The 26694-nt window shown below is 36.1% G+C and overlaps 1 protein-coding gene across 2 annotated transcripts in view; it reads right to left on the reverse strand.

Annotated features, from left to right (window-relative positions):
• SLC66A2 (solute carrier family 66 member 2) overlaps nt 1-26694 on the reverse strand; it is a 152855-nt gene that overhangs the window by 98187 nt on the left and 27974 nt on the right. The gene's annotated exons all lie outside the window — the stretch shown is intronic.

The following is a 26694-nucleotide window of genomic DNA, read 5'->3' on the forward strand; positions in this document are numbered from 1 at the left end:
TAGGGCATTATAGAAAGGCCAAAGACCAGTATTCTAGCACTGTTTCTGAAACCTGTATAGCCCTGGACCTCAGTTTATCCATCCATGAATGCAGGGCCAGTGGGGATTAATTCAATTATATGACTCTAGGGCTTTCAGCTTTCAAGCTAGAAGGAACCAGAGATCATCTATATGCTTTTTAAGGTTTTTCATCTCCAGAATACCCCAATACTATACAATGCATTTAACCTAATCTCACTAGTGATCTAAAATATAAATGGATCTATCCTTGAGAAGCTCCACCCAAGAAAATGGTCTCTACTCAGTAGACTTACTAGTCACATATTACCCATAAGCTCCAGTTTTCTCATATTCAAAAAGGAGAATAGTTATTTGTACCACAAGCCTCAGAGTTGTTTTGAGAAAAGTGTTTTGGATATATGAAAGTACTATTTCAAATTGTGAATGATGAAGAAAAGTTACCCAGATGGCAGACTCATCTTAGTCTCACTGACTCTCTGTCTTCTGGTTTCCCTAGTTTCCTTCAAGTCTCAGCTAAAATCCTACCTTCCACAAGAAGCCTTTTCCAATCCCCCTTAACTCTAATACTTTCCTTCAGATAATTATCTCCAATTTATCTTGTTAGTACAGATTTGTTTGTATGTTGTCTTCCCCCATTAGGCTGTGAGCTCCTTGAGGACAGGAACTGTCATTTACCTTTCTTTGTATCCCCAGTGTTTAGCAGAATTCTAAATATTCACTGGCTATTTTTTCTTTCAATGGAGCTGGGTAAAGGAAGAGAAAATAAATGCTTATTAATTGAAAAATAAAATTTATAATTCAAAAGGGAAAATGATTTTATGATGATTATGAGGCACTCTCAAGAAAATCAGAGTTAAATTGATAAAATAAATTTCAATGAAACTAATGCTGAAAAGAAATTAGATATTAAAGGTCTGGAGTCTTTTTTTCAAGAAAAGGGCATAGAAAAGTTATAAAGTCAGAAAACATCAGTAAATCCACATTCCAAGAAAGAATGCTAGAATTTGATTGCAGACCAAAACAAAGCACATCATCCTTCACTTTATTTCCTTTATTGTATATGTGATATGTATCTTCAGTCACAACATGGGGAATATGAAAATATTTATTACACAAAAGCCTATATATCAGGCTATTCCCTGACCTGGGGAGGGAGAAAAAGAATCAGAATCACAAAATGTCAAGAACACAATTGTTAACAATTGTTTCTACAAGTAATTGAAAAAAATAAAATTCAATTAAGAAAAGATTAGCGAAGGAGGGATTAATAGAGACAAGTTGAACACTTCCAGTTGAAAAAACTGATTCTTCATCTTAAAGCTTGATTATTTAGGGACTCATTTTATTCTGAGCTGTTTAAAAATTTGAAAAATAAGACCACCTTAAAATCTCAGACTGAAAGTTATACCTGACCTATTTATCCCAACAATAGAAAAGCAGGTTTGTGAGAGCTTATTAATTCACCAGCCACTGCTTACAGTCTGTACACCGTAATATGACACTTAACTGATTTCTGTCAAGGATTTGTTTTCTTTTGAGATGTCCCTATAAAGAGCATTCTGTACTCCAATTAGTTACAATAAGAGGTTGGGGGCAGAGGGGGAGTGGTGTCTAAAGAATTTTATTCTTCTTGAAACTGTAGTTAATGAGAAATCTACTCTGATGAACTTTTTTCCTAATTACTCAAAGTTATTTAATCCTTTTTTTTTTCTTCTTAGATTAAAAGATGAACAAGAGAAAAGGAAAATAAAGCATTAATAAATAGATCTGGGAAATCTGACTGACAATCAAAAACTAATGATTCCTATTACTTATCAGCTATGCATAGCTTCTTGCCTACAAGGACTCAACACCCAAATCATCTGCTACCTAAAATAGTCGTTCAGGAATCACACCAATAAACAATGCTGATGACATATCAATTGCAGCACCTCAAGAATAACTTGTAAGGGGCAGCAAAGGGCCCAACACCAACTATGTAGCAAAACAGCATCTAGTAGATGAATATTTCAAGCAAAGTTAAAGCAATTTAAAATAAGACAACTACACCTCTGTGCTTTAAAGAAAAGCAGAAGTTGATCACGTTAAAAAAAAAAGGCCTTAATAATTCTTATTAGAATATATAATAACAATCATTTATTGGTCAATCACCTATTTTTTATTCCCTATTGACTCCAACAGGGGCAGCTAGAGCACAGGGGATCTGAAGTCAGGAAGACTCCCTGAGTTCAAATCTGGCTTCAGACACTTCCTAGGTGTGTGGTCCTATGCAAATCACTCAACCCTGTTTGCCTCCATTTCCTCATCTCTAAAATGAACTAGAGAAGGAAATGCTAACCCACTCCATTTTCTTTGCCAACCCCCCCGCCCCCCGAGTCAGACATGACTGAAAAGACCTGAAAAAAAAGAAGAAAAAAAACCTCTATAACAGTATAGGGAACAAGAGGGTAGGAGAGGAAGGAAAGAGTAAATTAAGAGTTATTCAGATTATTAGGTTAGTTTACGATAAAATAAAACTACTATTCTCTAGCCTTAGTGAAAACACAAGATAAAAATATAAATAAAGGAAAAACTGAAAGAGGATAATTCCCTTAAGATTAAACTAGGAAAGAAAACAAATTGTAAAAAGTCTGGATTTCAGTGAAAATACTTGGTTTGAGTAATATTTTCTTGTTAGAACCTAAGGGCTTCACATGCTGTTTGTAAAAATAAATGAAAAATTGAACCATAAGTTCTGGAAATGTTTTAGAGAGTGACTGATCATTATGACTAACATAGCTAAAATATGCACAACTAGAAACATGTGCTTTTAATTAAAACAAGTCTACAGTTTCTGGAGCAAGATGTAGAATTCTGACCAAATTATATTCAAAAGAAGTTTACAAAAAAATTAAATTCAGCTTCAAAAAACATCAAGTGAATTAAAAAACTTAAGTTTTATTATTCATGTTTATTCTAAGGTTTCCAGTAAGGAGAGATTAGAAGGAAATAGATATTAAGCACATACTAAGTGCAGGCATTGTGCCAAGGACAAAGGATACAAAGGCCCAAAAACCTGAATCTTGCAAAGCTCATATTCTAAAAAAGTAGACATGTAAATTATTAGTATAACAAATAAAAATTGTTCTGGAGGCTAGGCACCAGAGTTATAAGCATTTATTAGTAAAAAGAGAAAGTTAGATAGAGGGATCTCACCTAAGAAGCTAAAACCAGGAGAAAAAATTATGAATACTCAAACTGTGGATCATGGCCAAGCTAGAGAGGCAATATCTTTCACTTTTGAGTGATAAATCTTTTTATTATGCCTTTGTTTGACTGGCTCATTGTTTAATGAGAAGTGCAATATGATTTACCTTTTCATTTTTTTCTTCTTTCTTCCTAATTGAAACTTAATTTTTGTTTGAGTATATGGGATCAGTATTGATATTTTGATATTGAAGGATCAATTTACAATATCTATCAGCCCTGATAACATTGTATACCAAAAAGCTTTAGACCATGGAAACAACTCACTGGTTGTTAAATATTATGGGACTTTTAATTGATATTTGTGTCTGATTTCAGAAGGGACTACTAATGAGCCATTGGTCAGTACCAAAGGAGCACAAGGTCAAGGAGATCAACAGTCCTGGTGGGGTTGATGAGGATCTATGCCAAGGCAGAGGACATGTCTCAGAGGATTCAGGAAGTGGTTGTTGGGCAAATTCTGATGTTGGACTTCCCTGTTTTCTGCCTATATCTGAAACTAACATGTATCTCTGTTGGGCTTCAATTTTGGCTTGCTATCCCTGTGACTGAAATAGAAATCAGACTACAAAATCCTATTTCCCTTTTTCCTCAGACTTTTGTGGCTTTTTTTCTATTTTAGTATGGCAATTTTCTGTAGTCCTGGCTGATGACGGGTAACTGCAATATTGCTGCACCTGGACTGCATGTTTATAAAATATAATCAATCCGATTGGACCATGATGGTGAATCAAGGACCTGTTATGATTTTAATTTATGCTTATATTTTATACATATATGATTTTAATATTTTTTTAATTTCTCACTCCTTATTTTGGGGAGAATCGATTCAAATACCTTATAGCTTAGCCATGCATTCTGTGTCAATTCTATTGTTGGTATATACCCTCCCAAGGAGGGAGGGGGATTGTGCAATTATCCTAAAAGTTCAAAGTTTAAGATCTTTTAAAATAATTTTAGGAAAAGACAATTGCCAACACCCTAGACCAGGAAAGTAGGTTTTCTGGAGAAGATACTGTAAGAATGCTTGCAGAAAACATACACTACACATCAGGAAATTTGGAATGAACTTTTGGATACAATGAACTGACCTGAGGTGGGGGTTGAGCCCAACATTTACCCTGATTGTAAACTTGTATGCCAAAGGCAAATGCCCTCCAATCGCTTTTTGTCAATATGCCTATCAATCATTTTTTATCTTTCTCTTTTATTCCCAAAATTGTTGTAACTCCCTCCATGAAATGTACAATATCTTTTCTATTTTAATGTCCCTTAGTGAGAAAATACCAAGTGTATAAACTCCATATTGGAATGATTCATCTGGACCAGCTTAACATGCTGGTCTCCCAAAGAATCAGAGTGAAGCATTGTGTGGAATAATAAAATACCTCCATCCTGAGGATGAGTGTCACAGGGTAACATATGCTGGCATCTCCTGGCATCAGGGTCAATGTGAGTGACAATATCATGGGTATCCCTAGTGTCAACATGGGAGAACCAGAGGAATATAGCTGTGGAAGGACATGTTTGAAAGCCAGAGAATTCTTAAACCCAGGGAGAAAGCTATCTCTTTCTCTCCCTCCGTCTGTCTCTCTCAGCTTCCATACCTTCCACTGACCTCAGTCTGAGCTCCAGGTGTTCTTGATCTATGGCAGTGATTCCCAAAGTGGGTGCCACTGCCCCCTGGTGGGTGCTGCAGCCATCCAGGGGGGCTGGTGATGGCCAAAGATGCATTTGAGGGCAGCGAATAACTGTAAGGGGGCAGTGATAGTATGTGACAGAGGGCACTAAGTAATATTTTTTCTGGAAAAGGGGCAGTAGGCCAAAAAAGTTTGGGAACCACTGATCTATGGCAAGTCCAGGCAGCAGGGCCTGAGCCAGCCAAATGAAGAATCAGTTCTAGTAGACTGAAATGTCTCAATATCTCCCCCTTTTACCTCTATCAGTCTCTCTCTTTACTAATAAATGCTTATAACTCTGGTGCTAAATCTCAAGAACAATTTTTATTTGTTATGCTAGCTACATATAAGATAAATACAGAGTAATGATGATGATGATGATAGTGATGATTAGCATTTATACAGACTTCAAGGTTTGCAAAATATTTTACATATATTATCTCATTTATCTCCATCTCATTCTAAAAGATGGAAGGTAATCTCAGAAAGGAAGGCATTCATAGCTGGAGGAAACAGGATAGGCCTCCTGTCATTCCCAAAGCTATTGAGTTCAAGGTCCTAGACTACCTCAATCGATGCATGAAAGTGGTGGTTTAACTTTGCTGGCAGTCAGAGTGCTTCACTGCTTCATCTAATATATAGCACACTTTAAAGTTTGCAAAACACTATGTATTTATATTACATGCATATTTTATTTATTATAAGATATATTTATAATTACTTAGAGTTCATTTATGTAATATGGTTTTTATAGTTTTGCAAATTTTAAGGTTTGTAAAACACTATATATATAATATGTATTTATATATTAGATACACTATTTACATTTATATTTATATATTCATAGGGGTGAGGAGGACTCATATCTTTGGAAGAGGTTACAAAACTATAAGTGAACAGATACAAAAATAGGTGACAAATGAACTTGTCTCTGTCTCTGTATATTTTCATAGTGTGCTTATTTATTCTTTAAAATACCTATCCATAGGGGGCAGCTGGGTAGCTCAATGGATGAGAGCCAGGCCTAGAGACGGGAGGTCCTAGGTTCAAATCTGGTCTCAGACACTTCCCAGCTGTGTGACCCTGGGCAAGTCACTTGACCCCCATTGCCTAGCCCTTACCACTCTTCTGCCTTGGAGCCAATACACGGTATTGACTCCAAGACGGAAGGTGAGGGTTTAAAAAAAAATAAATAAAATACCTATCCATAGTGGTTGGATGAAAAAATGATGGGAACATTACCTTTTATGTATTTCCTTGTCTTATTGGTTTAGGTGATTAAGTAACAGATAAGCAATTAGAAACATAGGCAGATAACACAAAAAGTCTGCTAAATGATGAAACATCTTTTTGAAGGTTTTAGAGTGAATTTGGAATTTTCAGATAAATAAGGTAACCTGAGAGGCAGTTAGGTAGCACAATGGATAGAGTGCCAGGCCTGCTGTCAGGAATTTCTGATTTCAAATATGGCCACATAGACTTTATTAGCTGTGTAACCCTGGGCAAGTCACATAATTCTATTTGCCTTAAGTTTCCTCACCTATAAAATTAGCTGGAGAAGGAAAATGGCAAACTACTCCAGCATCTTTGCCCAAAAATCCTCAAATGGAGTCACAAGGAGTTGGACACAACTAAACAACAGCAAAAGTAAACTAAGTCTATAAAATCCAGGCAGAGGCATCCCATATAATGGGAGGAATTGAGAAAAGGGGGTTGTTAAGGGATGGGAAGCACAATTCTTTTATAGTATTCCCAAAGAGTGGGTTCCCCTAGCTTAGAGAGGACTATGAAACTTGAGATAGATGGGGCTCAGAAAATTTAAAAGATTAGATTAGAAAACCCAAAGCCTGTAAAGTTGCACTCTCAGAGTGGATAGTTTTCTTTTTATGCTTTTCTAAATACCTTACCACAATGTATTATTAATGAATGACTGTATTTAAAAGGGGAAAAGTTTATAAGTAAACTCTAGAAAATTTCTTCTTGTAATATGGAATGTGTGGCAGATGAGGTAAATAATGAGGGGAAACAGGGATAATGAGAGATGCTAGACAAGAGCATGCAATTATAGTGGTCAAAGCAGAAGTGGAAAATAGTAATGAGAGATCCAATATAGCAGACTTCTGTACCTAGTGAGCTAAGCAGACTTAGAGATCAAGGAAGGTCAGGAGGCAATAACTATATAGTTCAGGCTTAATGATCAGAGATGGTTTAAAAAGTATTAGAAGGTCAAAACTCTAGGGACAAAAGGCAAGGAAGGTTCCCCCTGAAGTGACTCTAAAGAGAAACTGACACATTGACAAAGGTCATTAAAATCCTTATTAAAAAGACTGTGTTTTTTTAAAAAAAGACATAATTCACAAATATGAGAACATTTAATTAAACAAGGTAAGGAGAGATGATCAGAAGAGCAAGACCAGATGGGCACAAAACATCAAGAGAGTAGAAGGATCACAGAGAAAGAAAAGGACTCAGAAATGTTTTACTAATTTCATAGTTTTGCTTAGGGTCAGCTCTATTTAAAGCAGTGGTTCCCAAACTTTTTGGCCTACTACCCCCTTTCCAGAAAAAATATTACTTAGCGCCCCCCTTACAGTTATTCACCACCCCCAAATGCAACTGTGGCCATCACTGCTTCCCTGGATTGCTGCAGCACCCACCAGAGGGCGGTAGCGCCCACTTTGGGAATCACTGATTTAAAGCACACAAACAATAGGATATATTTTTAAATTTATTTTTAATCTATTTTTAATTTTTTATTAATTTGTTTGTTAGTTACATTAAGTATTTTTCTCTCTCCCTCCCCTCTTTGCATGAAAGAAGGCATCACAACCAAAAAAAAGTACTTATATATAAATTATCTTTCATGTTTCTATTTATTGGCACTTTTTCTGGAGGTAGACATTCACAAGTTATTCTTCATTAATTCCATAGTATGAAAACTATTCTCTTGGTTCTAATTGTTTTGCTTTTCATAATTTCTTTCCATTTAAAAAAAATGACCTGCTCATCATTTCTTTTGGCACAATATTTTAAAATTTTAAATGCAGTAGAATAGCATCAAAAAATCTAGATTATTTCCTTAAATACCATGCTTGATTTTTTTCCCCACTAACTCATTCCTTTTATTTCTTTTTTCAATTACATGTAGAAACAATTTTTTTAACAATTGCTTTCTAACCTTTTGCAATCCAAATCTTCTCTCTCCCTTCCCTACTCCCTGGGTGGCAAACAATCTGACATAGGCTATTCCAGTGTTGTCATGCAATACAAATTTCTCTATTCCTGGGATTGGGGGGGGGGGGGGGAAACGAACGTATCATACATACAAGAAAAAAATTCACGAAAGAAATAAGGCAAGAAATGGCATGGTTCGATCTGCATTCATACTCTGAAAGTTCCTTCTATGGCTATGGATAGTCCTTAATATCATAACTCCCTTGGGGTTGTCTTGAGTCCTTGAAATGTCATCTTTAACTTCAAAGGAAAAGTTAGCAGCTTAATTCTATGTCATCAGCACTTTATCCCAAAAGGTTATTTTAGAGAATTTGTTTTAAAGGGCAAAGCATACTTCCCAAAGAGCATCAAAAGGTATAAAGTAACAAGACATCCTAGCCTTTTTTCTGGTGTATTCTTCCTGTACTTTTCTCTCTCTCATATATACACATACAGATCATTAACTATTGTGCAATTGGAATAACATATACATAAGAAGTTTTATAATGATCAAGCCTAATCTAACAAATCAACCAATCACAAAACTCTTCCTCTTGTACCTACTGTTCATAAGTACTATCACAGTGATATTAGACTACAGTAAGGAAATAGCTAAGACTGCTATTTGGGAACTGGTTCAACTTTAAAAGTTGTTTTTAAGCATCCATATTTAAGACTGTGAGATTCTATTAAACTTGGGTTTTTTTCTCTATTCATTTCCCACAAAACAACAATTATTTCTTGTTTGAGTTAGACAAAGGGTCAACAGAAGATGATAGATTATCCTTACCAACATGTAAGACTATCAAGGCCATCCTTATTGTTTCTTAGAAGTCAACAAATAATTTAAAAATAAAAACACATTCATTTAACTGCCATTGAGTCAAAGGCATTGTATCTCATAGTAGGGGAATACAAAGATAAAAAGATTTGTTCTATTACCTCAAGACTGCAAATTTAATAGAAGAGATAAGACATGTAAAAAATATGCAAATGAATCTGTAATCATATTGATGATTCACTAAACCACATATCTAGAGTTGGAATTTCAGAAGTCACCTGATCCAACTATTCCCTCCAACAATCCCAACCAAGACTACTTATTCAGGACAATTCTCATTCATAAATTTGCCACAAAAGTTCTACCCAAAGTGCTGGGCACCTTCCTTACTTTTTCTTGCCATTGCAAGAAAAGCAAGGGCACATAAGGGCTTAGAATCACAAAAAAAAAGAATTACAAAGAGCTGAGAGTTCAATAGAAAAAATTACACTTGATTTGTGGAAAGAGAGACAGAGACACAGAGAGAAACAGAGACAGCAGAACATTTCAAATTTCCTGCCATGCTGGCACCTGGAGGAATGTGCTATTTTTTCCCCCTTATTTTTCCAATTTTAGTATATTTGCTAAAACCAAATAGAGGCCAACCAATACATTGTAACAGCATTTCTCATACTAAGGTATCTCTGAATTCATATTCACATTAAGATATGCCATTTTATTCTTTTTTAGCTCCAACAAAATATGAAAATGACTCAGTACAACAAATAAACAAGGAAGTCTTCCATAGACAGAATGTCTTACATGTATATGCATTACTTATTTCTCAAATGTAGAAACTATTTTGATTGACAATATAAAAGCATTACTGACTTTATAAATAAATTTTCATCCCAAATCAATGATACTAAATAGTATCTATCACATGGTGGGCAGGGCACAAAACTGGCATTTAAAAAGGGAACCTCATCCTTGAAATATCTGAAAATCACTGAATCCTTCTGAGTCTGTCTCTCCCCCCACCCCCCCTTTTGTATCCAACAATGAGAAAGGATAATGTCAGGGTGAAGAAACAATGTGATGGTGTAGAAAAGGTGCTCTAGATTTGCAGTCAAAGGGCCTCATTTTAAATTTGGCTCTTCCACCAACTAGATGTGAGACCCTGAACAAGGCACTTACTCTATATCAATTTTCACATTGTAAAACAAGGAGGTTAAGACAGATGAGTTGAGAGCCCTGGACTATGAAACATGAACTTCAGAGTTCAAATCCCACTGCAGATACTTATTAGTTAGATGACTTCAGACAAGCCACTTAACTTTTCTAAGATGCAGTTTCTTCATCCGGAAAGTGGAATTAATTGGACTTGAATTATTTCTGAGTTTCCTTTCAGCTCTAAAGCTATGATCCTAGGAGTTCAAAGGTAGAGAAAGGAAAAAAACAAGCATTTCATAAACAACTATTATGTGCCAAGCACCGCTATTATCAATATTATCTCATTTAATCTTCACAGTCACCTTGAGAGGCAGATGCTATTGTGATCCCCAGTTTATTGTTAAGGAAACTTAGACAGGCAAAAGTTAAATGACTTTCCCGGGGTCATATACCAAGGTGATATGTGAGGATAGACTTGAACTCAGGTCTTCCTCATTTCAGGCCCAGTGATCAATCCACTGTAGCATTTCAGAGTTCCTTTCCAGCATTAAATCTATGATCCTATCGTTATAGGGATTTAGCTTAGCAGAGAGTAGGATTGATTGACAGGGAACAGGTTCCAGAACTCTGTGTGGGTGACTGAGAAAAAGTCAGTTGGACTCCTGGAAATCTTTGAATGGAAGAGCTGCTTTTTCCTCTGTGTGGATCCTGCTTAACTGAAACCCATCTACAATCAAGAAAACTTTTAGTTGGAGTTAGGTTGATGATGAGACAGTTAGGGTTGGACCCTTATTGTCAAAATCCTTTCTCCCTCTCCAAGCTTGGATTAAAGTAGCAGTTACATCTGGACTTCAGTGGACAAAACTTTGAAGAAACATCTTTGGGACACATATGTGAGAATCCCACCTTAAACAGCTGGACCTGTTTACCATCCAGTTTCTGGATAGGTTAGAATTAAGGCAGCTGTTAGTACATAGCTTGTTAGTGTAGGTTTCTTCCTCCCCTTTCTGACCCAGTTGTTATTAAATCTTATAACATCCAACAGATTCTCCTTGTTAAGGTCCTTTCCCAAATCTGTGATTGGCACCTCTTCACCCTCAAGGACCCATTGTGTTTACCTCAGCAAATACCCTGGTGTTACCCACTTTACTAGCACTTATGCCCAACTCCTGGCAGGGAATTATTTTTATTTTTTCACTATCCTGGTATGAGAAGAAAGAATATCCAAAAAAGATAACTAGGCTCTTTCAGTACTTTTCACTTTCAAAAGAAGGTACATCAATAATCACACAGCTATGCTTATAAGTATTTTCCTAATCTGTTTTGTTAAGTAGTCCAAACCTTTTACTAACAGCTTATTAAAATCAAAATGATCATTTTAATAGTTCAGTATTTATTTGGAGGGGAAAATCTTTTTTCAAGTGTTAATCACTCTTTCTGATCCCCTTGAAAACTCAAGAGTACCCTCATGTGGCTAACCTAAGCCATTACAAACAAGATCTTTTCTAACAACAGAAGTGAAAACAAGTAAATTAAAATAACATAAGGAATAAAACCTTCCCTTGCTCTACCAAATCCTCATCTTGCTGCCCAAAGCCTTTGACTAAATGAATAATTTCAGGGTGTCACTGCCTTATGTGCTGTAGCCAAGTGTCAAAATGAGTCACATTCTGTTTTGCCCAAAATGAGACCTGCCCACTTGAGACTCACTTGTATCTTTCCTAGAAGGGAGAACTTTACTCTAACTCCCAACTTAGCTGGGTATATGGCTTCCCAGCAATGTATGCATTTTATCTGTGTACATCAACAGGTCTTACTTGAAAAAAAAAATGCTCTATGACTATGTTGGTGAGCCTATGGCATACATGCCAGAGTGTGCTGTGAAGATGGGATTAACTCTCCCCTTCTCCCACTTTTAGATTTAATCACCAGAAGCATATATACCCCCACATTTTCTTAAGTGAGGGGAGGTCTGCAACCCACATGTTAGACTGGGTGACAACTCAGAAACAACTGATTGCCCCCTGGGCAGTCCTAAGAAAATTCTAAAATTGGGATTGGTCCACATAAAGTGGAAATAAGGCACAGGAAGGAATGCAAAGAAGGGTCTTTAAAAGTAGTTGTAATTTCCTGTGACCAGTGCTTTCTCCTTTGAACATGGCTTTGGAGGAGCTCCACCCTGGGACCCTGGACTGCTCTTGGATCTTCTCTTTGAACTACCACGTGGGTGAATGGAAAAAGCTGACTTTCCTTTCCTAACTTCCAGAGATTAACACCAGAAGGGTAGGTCTCCGTCTCCCTCTGTCTCTGTCTCTGTGTCTCAGTCTCTCTTTCTCTTTCTCTTGGTCTCTGTCTGTCTGTCTGTCTGTCTGTCTGTCTGTCTCTCTCTCTCTCTCTCTCTCTCTCTCTCTGTCTCACCTAATTAGGATATGAAAATATAATGGAGTATCAATGCACTAGCAGAAATGACTAATACAAGACCCACAGAAACTAAAGAAAGTGAAATCAAGAGAACAATGACTACAATAATGTAAATTAAAGTACTAAAAGGCTAACCCAGAAATCCAATAAACAATTCTGTTCCTGGCAGACAGAAGCACAACTCTCTCAACTAGAGACCACAGTCATGCAAAAGCATTAACTGCTTTTATATTCAAGGCACAGTGCTAAGTTTCTAGAGTTCTGAAGGATAGATAGGTTGTCTCCAAGTCTCCAGATTTACTCAGTTTTGATTGAGTTGTTCTTTGTTTTAAGGTAGAGTTCTGTGGTAATAAGGGGCTAATATCCCAAAATGGCTGCATTTTTTAAAAAGAGGCATCTTTTTTTAAAAAAACATTTATGAGTACAACTGAAAGTTAGAATCTAGCAATAGTCTTGATCAGAAGCACAACAGATAAAACACTGGGCCGTAAGTCAAGAAGGTCCAAATTTAATTGTAGACTTAAGATACTTAATTGCTATGTGACCTTAAACAAGTCACAACCTCTGTTTGACTCATTTTCCTTAACTATAAAATGGAAATAATAATAGCATTCACCTCATAGAGTTGTGAAGATCAAATGAGATATTTGTAAAGTGCTTAGTATAGTGCCTGGCACATAGCAGGTGCTGTGTAAATGCTAGCTATTATTAGCTTTTTTTCCCCCAATGGCAATCCAGAGAAATGAGATTCTATGCTGCAATTAGATCAGAATGATCTTGTTTCATCATTAAGGTAAATTAAACAAAGTAGATGCCCACTATAATCCTACTTTAGTCTGTAGTCTGAAGTCAGTAGAACAATATGAGGGACTCTAGAAGCAACAGATTAATATCAAAGTTATAATGTCAAACCAAAGAGGGGAAAGAAGGCAAATGTTTAATTCCATGAATCAAACAGATGTACTAAATTTTCTCTAAAAAGAATCCTAGAATAATTATAATTATCAATTACTGGGTATGACATCAAATTAAAAATACACAATCATAACAAAATTATAATACTAGGAGTAGGCATCGATAAGGTTAAAAGTAAAACAGGAAATAGCCAACAAAACAAGGTGATCTCAACGGGAGTCTTAAAACACACACACACACATACACAAAATCCCAAAGTGCTCTTCATTACTAACTCATACCTATTAGTGAAAAACAACAAGAATTTGACACATTGTGAAGAAAAATTAATACATAAAAAGTTAATAGATGAATGGTTTTAAAAAATACAATTTAACATATCTTATGTAGTAAAGATGGGGGCAGGAATATAGAGGTACATTTGGAGAAAATATGGTACTAAAAAAGCCTGGAGCAAAAGGATATAGCAAGATAAAGACCTTTAGAAAGAGACACTGGTAATTAAAAAGAAGTTTCCATTTTCAGCTGCCCACAAAAAACGTAAACCATTCATCTTCTAGGCAGAGTAATCTGCCCTTACTGTGCTGAGGACAGCAGAGTTAAATTGACAACTATTTCATCTCAAAACCTCCATTCCTGGAAAACAACAGATGAGAATTTGCTTTAGGAAATAAATGAGAAATAATTAACAGGTAATTAAGGAACCAAGCAATGTATAATGCTTAAATTTTAAAAAAAATCAAATATTTGTTATCAAGAGACGAAAAGGAGACAAATAACTTGCAGATTTTTATTCTAAGAAGAGAAATGAAATTTATAGGAAAGGAGAGAAGTAGAAGAAAATGGAAGAAAAGGTCAGATAGAATGGATCATGTTTCCTGCCATTGTGACCTATTAAACCACAAAATGATTTTATATACAAACTAAAGTTTCAATATTTAAAAATTTTTTTAACTAAATCCAAACCTCAAGACACAATTCACTAGACATTTGTCAAGAGAACATCTAAGACTTTAAGCCTCTTCTATTGTTTCTTGATTCCAAAAAATACCTGAAATGGATCTTAATATACTTTGCAAGACATATACAGCTAAATTACTAGACTCGAATATCTCATAAATTCTTCCCACATGGAGGAAAATAATTTCTTCTCTCCTTTCTTCTTCTCTATCCCACACATATGCAGTGATCCACTCTAATTCTCCGAAAGGTTAACTATGGTCATAAGGGGCAAATAAACACAAAAGTACCCTTTCAAATTTGTGAAGCTTCAATTCAATTTTGTCCGATACATTTCTTATCTTTTTGTTTTTTACTCTATAATTAATTCTCATTACTTAGAGAGAACTGTTGGTCCATTCAATCTCTTTTCCCTCACCATTATGTGGTGCAACTAATGTGGTGCAATTGAAGAAGCATCAAGTAGATCTCCCTGTTCAAAAACATCTTTTCAAGCTCATATTATGATGAACAAAATATCATCATTAGAGACTCGTTTGTTCAGAATGTTTTCAACATTACAACACCAAGGTTTTAAGGTGTTGCTAAAGGTCATCAATCATTTTCCTAAATGTTGTGGCAGTTCTAAAGAAGTACAAAACATAGTTCCTATCCCTCAACAAGGGTACTAACCACTTTGGGGAAGACACATAACTGCAAGAATCAAAGAACAATATAAGGTAGCCTAATTATGAAGTTACATATACTTGCCATAATTTAAAGAAAGAAGAATTTGTAAGGCGCTGTAGTTCAGGATGAGATGTTGAAGGATGGTTAAAACCTGAATAGGCAATAAAAGAAGTGGAAGTTTGGTGTGAGAAAGTATTGCAGATAAGTATAATGAGAGCAAAGGCACAAACCTAGTAATATGTACAACTATCCTAATAGTTCCTAGTTAGAGCTTCAGTGGTTTACAAAGTATGTTATCACAACAATCCTGAATCAATAGTCACTTGAAGAGCAGCTAGGGGGCTCAATAGATAAGAGAACCAGGCCTAGAGATGGGAAAACCTAGATTCAAATTTGGTCTCAGATACTTAACTATGACCCTGGGCAAGTCACTTCAAACCTCCCCTCCTCCCCCAGCCCTTATCACTATTTTACCTTGCTACCAATACTTAATATCAATTCTAAGATAGAAGGTAGAGTTTGTTTTTTCTTAATTCACTTGAGAGATGAGGATACTAAGGCTCAAAGACTTGTGAAAGGTCACTCAAAGCCACTAAGTGGCATCCTAGGTCTTCTGAGACTTTCAAATCCAGTACTCCTTTAACCAAAATGTCATTATTCTTTCTGTGACAGATCAATAATCAATTGAAAATATCTATTTAGAAAAGGACATACTAATTCAAAGTGGAGTTCATGGTAATATACATCTTCTTTAGGATAAACAAGTCCAGAATTCATTCAACTTGTAAGCAAGAATTTAAGACCCATTACCATCCAGGCCACCATCTTCTAGTGCAGAGGTCAGCAACCTTTTTGGCCGTGAGAGCCATAAACACCACATTTTTTAAAACGTCATTTAGTGAGAGCCATACAGTGCTCACAGTGCGTGCTCCTGTAACAGCGCCTGAAAAAAAATTGACTTTATGGCTCCTGCAGAAAGAGCCATATGTTGCCGACCCCTGCTCTAGTGGATAGTCTCTGGCTATTTCCTTCCTAAAATGTGGCAACCAGAAATGAACACAATGCTCCACATGTAGTCTAACCAAAGCAGATTATTATAGGACTATCACAACCCCAGCCAGTAAATGGATGAAGAAACATTTGTTAAGCATTTACTAGGTTCAAAGCCCAATCAGCAGTATTTATTAATTGCTGGCAGACAAATCCAACAGGACCCTGGTTCTTCTTCCTGCTTCCAGCCTCTTGCTTAGACCATGGAAATGACCTAAATATTCAGAGGTCTCTGCTCTAGCCTGGGCCATCTGACCTATGGACTACTGAAGGAAACATAACCTAGGAGCTAGTAAAGCTAAGATAAAAAAAGACAGTTCTCTATCCTTGTGGAATTAATATTTAATCAGAAAAAGAGATTATACAAACAAGCTTAGAAAATATATATAAAATAAATGCAAGGCAATAGGGGAGGATTCACTGCTGGGGGAAGGCTTCATTTGGGAGATGTTTGAGCTTCACATTCAAAATAACTTGGAGTTTTCATTAATACACAATGGATTGGCCTGGATTCAAATCTGACATCACCCACTTCCAAACTATGGCAAGTCACTTAACCCCAACTGCTCTTCTGCCTTGGAACCAATACCCATTATTGACTATAAGAAGAAAGATAAAGATTGTAGGAAAAAAATACACAATGGATTTTTATAGCCTTTCTGGAAAGTAATATGGAACCATGCTCCTAAAGTCATATTCTTTGACTCAACATTACTATAGTAGACCTATGAGGGATGGATGAAATAAAGAAGAAAAGACCATATGTATAAAAATACTTTTAAGTACATTCTGTGTGGAACTAAGATGGTGTCCATCAATTAGAGAATGGCTATGCAATTATGGAATATGAATATAGTAGAATGAGATACTATATTATAAGAAATTATGATGGGAACAATTTCAGTGATGAGACCTTGTATGAAAAGAATAAGAGAAAAGTGAGCAGAATAAAGCATACAACTTATATAGTAAAATACAACTGTAAAAACAAACAACTTTTAAAAACTCCTAATCTGATCAACTAGAGGATCAATGATAAACCATCCTACCCATTTCCAGGGATAAAAGAAACATTTAATTTTTTAAAAATTAACTTGGAACTTTTAAAGGTGGATCAAGGGAGCAAATTCCAAGCCTAAAGCACGACCTACGCAAAGGCATGGAGGCATTGAATGTCATGTTTGACAAACAGCACAAAGACCAGTTTGGCTGGACTACAGAATGCATAAAAGGTTGTGATATTATAAGAAGACTAGAAAAGTAGACTGGAACTAGGTCTCAAAGGGCTTTCCACATCAAACAAAGGAGTTTGCATTCGATTCTAAAGACAAAAGGGAGATCCTGGAGTTTACTGAGTAAATGAATGATGGTGAGACCTGTGCCTTAGGACTATTACTTTGGAAACTGGGAGGATTGATTAAAATGGGGAGAAACTTGGCAGATAGGTATTTGGAGGCTATTGTAGGGGGGCACGTCCTAGCCCCTAATGCCTCCCCCACCCTTAGTGCAATCTAATATCACATAAAATTTTTTGGCTGCCACACAATACTGTAGACTCATTTTGAACTTATTTGAACACCTGAAATGTTTTCAGATTTTGTTCTTGACTCTTCAAAATGTTAAACATCATAAATGAACCATTAATATCTTAAAGCACACCCATTTAACCAATACTTAAATTTATCTAAGCATACTATTGTATGTTCCAAAAGAAAAGCTTGAGAATTTTACTACATATTTCACCAGGATATTGGCAAATCTTATTTATAAAAATCTGTTGACTCTGTCAGTCTTACTTAGTAACTTTTTCAAAAAAAAAAAAAGAAATGAGGTTAAACTAGCATGACAAAATCTTGCTGGTCCTCTGTGATCATGGTTTTCTTTTACAGATGTTCACTACTCATTCCTTTAGTGACATATCCTAGAATTCTGTCAAGAATGGAAATCAAAGTCAGTGACCTCTGATGAGGAAACTCCATGCTCTCTCTCTCTGTTTGTTTTTTTTTTTTTGGAAGCTAAGAAGTATGTCCTGCTCCGGTTTTATAGCACTCTTATTCTCTCCATTTGCAGATTGGTAAAAGCTGCTGATAATCATATCCACCAGTTCTTTTAGTGTGTCCAGATGTGGTACATTTGGATCTGATGAAGAGCTCCTTAAGTTCAGCTAGGTTCTCTCTTACGTAATGTGGACATCATCTTCCTAGTAGTCATTTTTGTTCTGTCCACAATTCAAAGAGTGTACTTCCATGGAAAAGAAAATTGTGTTAAAATAGGACTTGGAACCAAAAATCTAGAGCTGGAAGGGATTCGGTATCCTTATAATTTCAAATATGTTCCAGATTATCCAATTATCCAAATCCTCAGACAGCAGCTTTTTAACCCAAATCTGCCCTTTTTTCTTAGACCCTTTCTTTTATTTGTTTATTGATTGATTTAGAATATTTTTCCATGGTTATATGAATAATGTTCTCTCCCTCCCCTTTTTCCTCTCCCACCTCCTGGAGCTGACAAGCACTTCCACTGGGTTATACATGCATTATTGCTCAAAACCTATTTTCATATTATTCATATTTGTAACAGAGTGATCTTTTAAAACCATAACCCCAATCACATACCCATAGAACCACGTGATGTCATGTTTTTCTGCATTTCTACTCCCACAGTTCTTTCTCTGGATGTGGATAGCATTCCTTCTCATAAATCCCTTGGGATTGTCCTGGATTATTGTACTGCTATTAGTAGCAAAATCTATTATATTTGATTATGCCATAATATTTCAGTTTCTGTGTACAATGTTCTCCTGGTTTTACTCATTTCACTCTGCATCAGTTCATGGAGATTCTTCCAGTTCAGAGAACCTTTCTTTTTAATTAGTGGCAGTATTAAAAATCCTCACCTGTCCTAAGATCACCTGTCATCTCTTATCCAAGACTTTATCACATTTAGCAATTTTTCTAATCTCTTTTGGGCAGTATTGTTTGTACTCCCATGAACTGACACGAGTGAATGGCAGACATGAGGACTGCCCCAAGAGGCAGGAACACATCTATTATCAGGTTAACCTCTAGTTGCCTCTGTATCACATCTCCAGCAGGAAGTAAGCAACCACCATTTGTCTCTTTTTCCTCTAACCCTTATGAGAGAATCTCTTACCTGTGAATCTGCCTCATCTCTCTCAGAAGGACAAGCAACTCCGCCCTCCTTTTTGCAAAGAATTTACTGATTTCCAGTGTTGTCATCTTTCTTTCTTCCCTTTCTCTTCTGGGTCACATTCTTCCACCTTTCAACCTCCTGATACAGATCAAGATTCCTCTCTGCCTCTTCTAATTCTTTTTTCTTAAGTTTTCACAATAATGCCCTTCTTCCACTTTCTTTTTTAAAGGAATACTTCATTCTCCCTGATAACCTGGAGAGTGGAAAAGCATTTATCAAGCCTCTCCAATTTTTCTTTCAGGAGAGAGGCCAACATTCCCTCTGATTACAGAAAACAATCACTAGCCACAGTAGAAAGACAATATCACAAATTCTTTGTGTGTGTGGTGGACAGCTGCTAATAGCAGTCCTAAACTCGGGTACTAGAGGCAAGGTGAATTACTGACGCAACACAGGTAAGGGGTACAAAAGAAGGTTTAGTTAGATTTTAAGGATAGAGTTGTCAAACACAGACATAGGACATTTGTTAATAGTTCTGTTTGGCAATGCCATTCCAACTAAATTACCAAAAAAATTATTTTATTGAACTAGCAAAAATAATAACACAATTCATTTGGAAAAAACAAAAGACCGAAAATAAATGAAAAATTTTAATAGTTCTGGTTCAAGTGAGTGCCAAAGGTTTCCCTCATCTATTTCACCATAGAAGCAATGAAGCAATGCTTAAGTGGCATAGGTATCCAGCACAGAGTGAAGAATCAACCAGGTTTGAAAGATCAGGAAGCTGCCTCAGTGGATGTTCTGTGTCAGGGGATACCAGGAACCACAATGCAAAACCTCTCAGTATGTATGAAACAAACCTTTCTCTTTTAGCTGCCTACTTGAAAAGGGCATGGGTAATCCATATCCTATATTCTTATGTGGCTTTAATCACATCTGGTTCATAGCCTACAGATTTCCCCCTTGAAATCCCAGCTATGCCCCAGGACCTACTCCTTCTCTTGTGAAGCATTTATGGTCAAGTCCTTGCCATATTGTACCACATTCTCTCTGGTTTCCGTCCTTACTAGATGCAAACTATCTGAGTTTTTTAATTGTTCTAGCAGAGATGAAGCACAGTCCAGAATGTAGCTAGTACTGGACTAATTGAAGTCACATTCTCTGTGGTGAGAGTTCAGGAAGGAAGAGGAAAAGGGGCAGAAATGCAACCAAGTAGATCTGGTTTTTTTTTTGTTGTTTTTTTGTTTTTATCATATGTCATCATGGAAAGGGAAATGGAGAAGACCTAGATTCTAATCTTAATTGATATTTAGTATGTGAAACAGACAAATAAGCCTCTTTAAATCCAAGTTTTCTCATGTGTTGGTTTGGCTTTTTTTTTTTTAAGTCAATTGAACGATAATAGGTGCCTCAGAGAGTTAGGTGGCAGAGTAAATAATTGGACTCAAGAGTCAGAAAGATTCAAGTTCAAATACTGCCTCAGACAAAAAAAAAATGGGTATGATAATAGCTAGGCCTGGAGACAAGAGGTCCTGGGTTCAAATCTGACCTCAGACCCTTGCTAGCTGTGTGACCCTGGCCAAGTCACTAATTCCAATTGCCTAGATCTTACTGCTCTTCTTCTGCCTTGGAACCTTAGTTATCAATTCTAAGACAAAAGGTAAGGGCTTAAAATAATAACAGTACTTGCCTCACAGAACTATTGTGAAGAGCAAAAGGTAATATTTATGGAAAGTCATTTTCTAAGTGATGTGGTTCTATGCAAAAAAAATTTCGACACTTCAACAGAGTTGTGATTCCATGAGTTGAGTACTTTCTTCACAGAAAAGAAATGCAACCATGAATAACCTTTCATTAATTTATTTGGCCAACAAAACATCAACTTGTAGTCAATCAAATGGTGATGAGCCTCTAAAATAGGATGGGTCTAGAACAGAGAAAATCCTTCTTTGGGCCCATATCCAGATGGATGGGGCCAGCGCCAGAATTTTTATTCTGTTGGCCCAGACAGGGAATCCTATCCTGGCATGGAGAATATAGAATACCTTCATGCCAAAATAAGGCATGGGAAGAGCACTTTAATGGAGAGTACAAAATATAAGATGCCATTAGTATAACTAGAAATGTGTATATGTTATGTTCACATATATTAATGGATTAATTGTAAATTATACCTTCCCCCAAATCTCATACATTTGTTTATGAAGGGACAGACACCTGAAGTCATATCATATAAAAAATATGACCTAAAGACATTTTTTCAAATTTTAACCAAATTCCATTATCATTACTAAATGCACTTAATTGTTTTATGCATAAAATATAATTTTTTACAACAGCAGTTTCCATGCCTATATGTTCTTAATATTTCAGTTCCTGTCCAGTTTATTTGCCTGAGATAAAAAAAAAAAACCCAGGAGAAGAAAACATCAAGCAGCTGCTCAATGTACCATCTAAGTTAGTAACCCCACATTAGCACTCAATTGTGTCTGATCAAGAGGATACAAGTGGCAATCATGATAAGGGAGATGTTGGCAGAGAGCTGATAAATCTGATCACATTGGCAAACTGTCTACACTGCTGACTACTCAGTTTGAGAGAAGTTTTAATCTATGCTACAAAATAGCTAGCATTTATATAACACTTCGAGATTTGCTAAGCCATTTACAACTGATCCTCACAAACAATTTTACAGATGAAAAAACTGAAGCAGACAAGACTTGCCCAGGTTCAGGGTCTGGGGCTGACTCTGAACTTGAGTCTTCCTGATCCAGGCCCTAGTTCTACCCACTTTGGCACCAAGCTGCCTCTGACTTCCTAAAACCAACCACAGGTTTCTTATAACTGTCACAAAATCTCCAGAGATACCTCCTTTTCCCTGTTCTCCCAGCATAATAAGGACTCACATTGACAGGAAATGAATTCGTGACAATGGATGAGAAGAGTTCAAAGTCTTTGCTTGGCTTAGGACATTCTAATTACAACACACTCTCTAAGGTTCATTCCAGTTCAAAAATCCATCACAATTTTTTTTAACATACACAGGAAACTTAGTACTCATCACTCTGTTGTTATTTAACTGGTTATATAACCACATAGTGCTAAATATTAAACAAAACTAGCATCAAAACTGTCCTTTGCCCAAATGTCACTGTGATCAGTGGTTTCTCAACATAAGAGAATTTCCCCCCCAAAAAAGGCATTTTTTTAACTGCCTGTTTTTCAAGAACTCACAACAGGAAATCAGATGCTTCTACTCCATCTACAACTCATAATATGGGGATCTTATGTACTCCTTTTAAACCATTTAAATAAAAACCAAACAATGGGGCCCCAACATTAGCAATGTGACTAAGGGCAAATTAATTTAGCCCACTTTCAATTTCCTTATCTGTGAAATGGGAATAATATCTATAGCACTCACTTTATAGGACTGTTAGGAAAATATTGGATAAAAATCTTAAAGAACTGCATATGATATGTGTAAGCCACCCAATATACCTATTTAAATATACAAAAGGCTGAAAATTGAGGGATTTAATTTTATTAGCCTGAAATTTTCCCCAGAATACTTGCCCTACAAGGCCATATTCTATTAAAATAGGAGGTTTCTCTTGGTAGAAAAAAAGACAAATTAACATTTTCAATTCCTAGTCTACACTTCACAAGGTTTCAAGTGCAATTAATGGCTGTGCAGACGGTGACACTAGAAGGCTGGCTAGGCTAATGGGATGGCTCCAAAGCAGATGTTCTCACTGTCAGAATTCACAGGCAGGGTGCCTGCAGGCAAAACCAACTGTGGGCAAAACTATAGAAACTCTGGCATGGATAAACCTCTCACTAGATAGAGATGGAAACTGAGGCCTCTGAGGATAGAGTTAACAAGTTCTTTGTAATTTCAAATTACAAAGCTAGTTAGCAAAGATAGGACTAAACCTCAGCCACTGAACTTGCAGGCTCATGCCATTTCTATTATATCAAAGATGCCTCCCTTAAATGATTTCTAAAGTCCTTTCTAGCTCTAAATTTCTATGCAGTACTCTAAATGAGGTGAGTGACCATTTCTCTAACTGGGAAAATCTATTTCATAAATCTACTTGATGACATTGGCAATCTCCAAAATTAAGCATTTACACTAAAAAATATAATACTTTCTCTTTTTAGTAATTTAACTCTCCTACTTTGAGGAGAAAAATGTATTTCAAATACATTTTATAATAAATATATGTATTTCTAAAACCCCTAAAGCAGTCAACCACTAAGCTCAGAAAAATGTACCCATTTTAACTTATTCTATTCCTTTTTTTTTATTAAAACCCTTACTTTTCGTCTTAGAATACTGTGTATTGGTTCTAAGGCAGAAGAGTGGTAAGAGTCAGACAGTGGAGGTTAAGTGACTTGCCCTGGATCACACAGCTAGGAAGTAACTGAAGCCACATTTGAACCCAGGACCTCCCATCTCTGGGCCTGACTCTCAATCCACTGAGCCACCCAGCTGCCCCCTATTCTATTTATTTTTAACAATTCTCTTCAGTATGCTTCCCTGCTGATGCACTATAGGCAAGCAACTATTTACATGGTCACCCCATAAAGTATAACTTATTTTTAAAGATAAAAGATGTATTTATAAATTACACATGAACATCCACCAACTTCTAATTCCCAAAGGATTTTGCGGACTGTTTCCTTTCATTTCAAATTTTGTGGAGAGTCCAAAAATTTCCTTCAAAGGCTATCCTCTAGAACAGTGATGAGCAAACTATTCCCCACAGGCCAGATCCAGGTCTTAGTTTGCCCATCACTGCCTTAAGTAATTCCCTAATCTCTACATCTGGATGTGGGAGTGTAGTGATTAGGGAATTGCTTAAGACAGTGATGGGCAAACACTACGGCCTGGATCTGGCTCAGCGGGGAATAGTTTGCCCATCACTGCTCTAGAACAAGGATGTGGAGCAAATCAAGATCAGTGAAGAACAGATGGGATTGTGACTTTGAAAAATATGGACCTCTCTGGAGTTCAATGTCTAGTGCACACCAGGACAAGAAGAGTAGGAGTCGAATCCACATCAATTTGGGGGGGATGATTTCCAGAGTTAAGATGAGGAAAAAACCGCATTAAACAAAGTTTGCAAACTGAAGAACGTGCTACCAGAACCCATGCAATCTGATTCCACAATAAACACATTTTTAAAAAAGTGTTATGCTCATGGTAAAATAGTCATTAAAAAATAAGTCAACCACCGCACCACCAAAAAAAAAAAAGCCAAAGTGAAAAACATCAGCCCTGATCCTCAATCCTCAGGATATTTTTCAGGCACCAAGAATGGAAAACAGTTTATAACAGGAACACTTTTTCTATTTTGCAAAAAGTATGGATTCAATCTACTTGTATATTGGTTTTTAGGTCAGTGAAATTCTGCTCAGAGAATGTTCATTTCATCTTAGAGAAGAGATTAATTCAACACAAATAAATGTTAAACATGTTTTAAAATTGTGTAGTTCCTACACTCAAGAAGCTCACAATTAAGGAAGACAAAGTATATAAATAACATAATGCATAAGATAAAAAGAGGTAGAAGGTACTCTAAGTACTCCAAATAGAAAAAAATAATTTCTACCTTGGCAGAGAGAAAGGAGTTTAAAAAATCAGAAAAGACTTTATGGCATCTGAATTGAGTTTTCACAGATGGGTATGATTTCCACAGATTTAGATGGGATGAGAGAGGGAAAGAAGCTTGGATTATGGCCAAAGAACAGTGGGCAATCTCATTTTGCACAAATACAGAATACATGGAAGGGAAGAATATGAAGCAAAACTGGAAAGGTGTGGTTCAAAGGTTATGGAGGGATAGAGAGCACCAAATGACAGATTAAAGGATTCTAGAATAACCCGATCAGACCTCATTATATTAGGGAAAGGGCACAATTCAAGTGTGAAAACTAATAGAAACTAACAAAGCAGTTACAAGAGTCAAGCCATTTTCCTTCTATTTTCAAGATGGTTGAATTGAATGAGACCATTGTTCAATTCAACAAATATAAATTTCTGCAGAAAATATGCTTAAAGACAACAATTATAATTTCTGCCCTCTTAGATCCCCAAAGCTTTCAGTTACTTTTACAATATGAAGACCTACAAGTTGTGGTTTTATATATCTTCAGCAATGAAGCAGATAGCCCCCCAAAAAGCCAATGTTAGAATAAGATTTCTTTCTTTTATATACCGATACTGATATAAATTCTCAAATTCAACAAGGATTATAAACAGATTATAAAGAGATAAACACAAAGTTGGGTTAAAACATCAAGGAAAAAAGCTGGAAAGAAATAATGAAAGCAAAAAAAAAAAAAACCACAGTAAATTACATTCTTACTCAAATATTTGTAGTACTTGCAAAGTATAAATAATCCTTCATTCACATTTTCGGTATAAATAAAATTATTTTTTTTCTTTAAGTAAGACAAGTTCATCCTCCTAGACAGAATCTGGGAAAAGACATGCTGCTGCAGGTAGATAATCCTAAATTTTATATTCTCATATGTCTCTTTCTTCTTAGCAATTACAATTGCTGAATTATGTATAATATATAAAATATGTCTAAGTTATATAATCCAAAAATATTCCATTTGGCTTAGAAGGTAGTATCATATATAGGAAATGAGTATGAATTTCAACCTTTTGGAGTAGGCCAAGCAAACACCAATTCACAAAGAATCTACGAATGAATGAGTCAGAGACTCTAGGGAAATGATGGGGTAGGAGACAAGTATGCACCTAAAAATCAGCAAATTCACAATATTCTCATGTTATTTTTTAAATGCCCAGGGACAGGAAAAGAAAGTGCTAAGGAATACAAAGGGAAAAAGAAAGTTAGGGGTGAGGAATAAATTAGAACTGAAAAAGCTTTGCCTCAGTCCTTGCAAGGGAATTTCACAGAAAGCAAAGAAACTCAAGCAGACCACATTCATTCTGTGGAATTATATGAAGATGACATCTTGACTTATAAAGAAGATTAAAAGTAAATCTTGTAATTTGGCATACACCAGTTCAATAATTTCTGACAAACCAAATATAGAAAGCAAACAAAGAAAAGCAAGGACAAGGACAAACCTACAAAGAGAAATACCATCAAAAATCCTGCCCTCATCCAAATCCCACCATACCTCTCACACCCTCCAAAAAAAAATTAGCCAGGCACAAAGAGAAAAATAGGTCTCTATTGAACTACTTCATGCTTGAAAAGAGCCACATTACAAGTTGGTTAATTTACTAAATGGTTTATCTGAGTTCTTGGTAGAAATGACTTGCATGCAACCAAATCTAGAGTAACAGAGGAACTAAAAAGAAATGAAATAATAATGATGGGAATGGGAAAATGCCATGGGAAAGAGAAGCTAGAGGTGAAGAACTGGAAAAAAAGAATAAGTGGTCAA

The sequence above is a fragment of the Gracilinanus agilis genome, chromosome 1 (genome assembly GCF_016433145.1).
Source record: "Gracilinanus agilis isolate LMUSP501 chromosome 1, AgileGrace, whole genome shotgun sequence".
NCBI lineage: Eukaryota > Metazoa > Chordata > Mammalia > Didelphimorphia > Didelphidae > Gracilinanus > Gracilinanus agilis.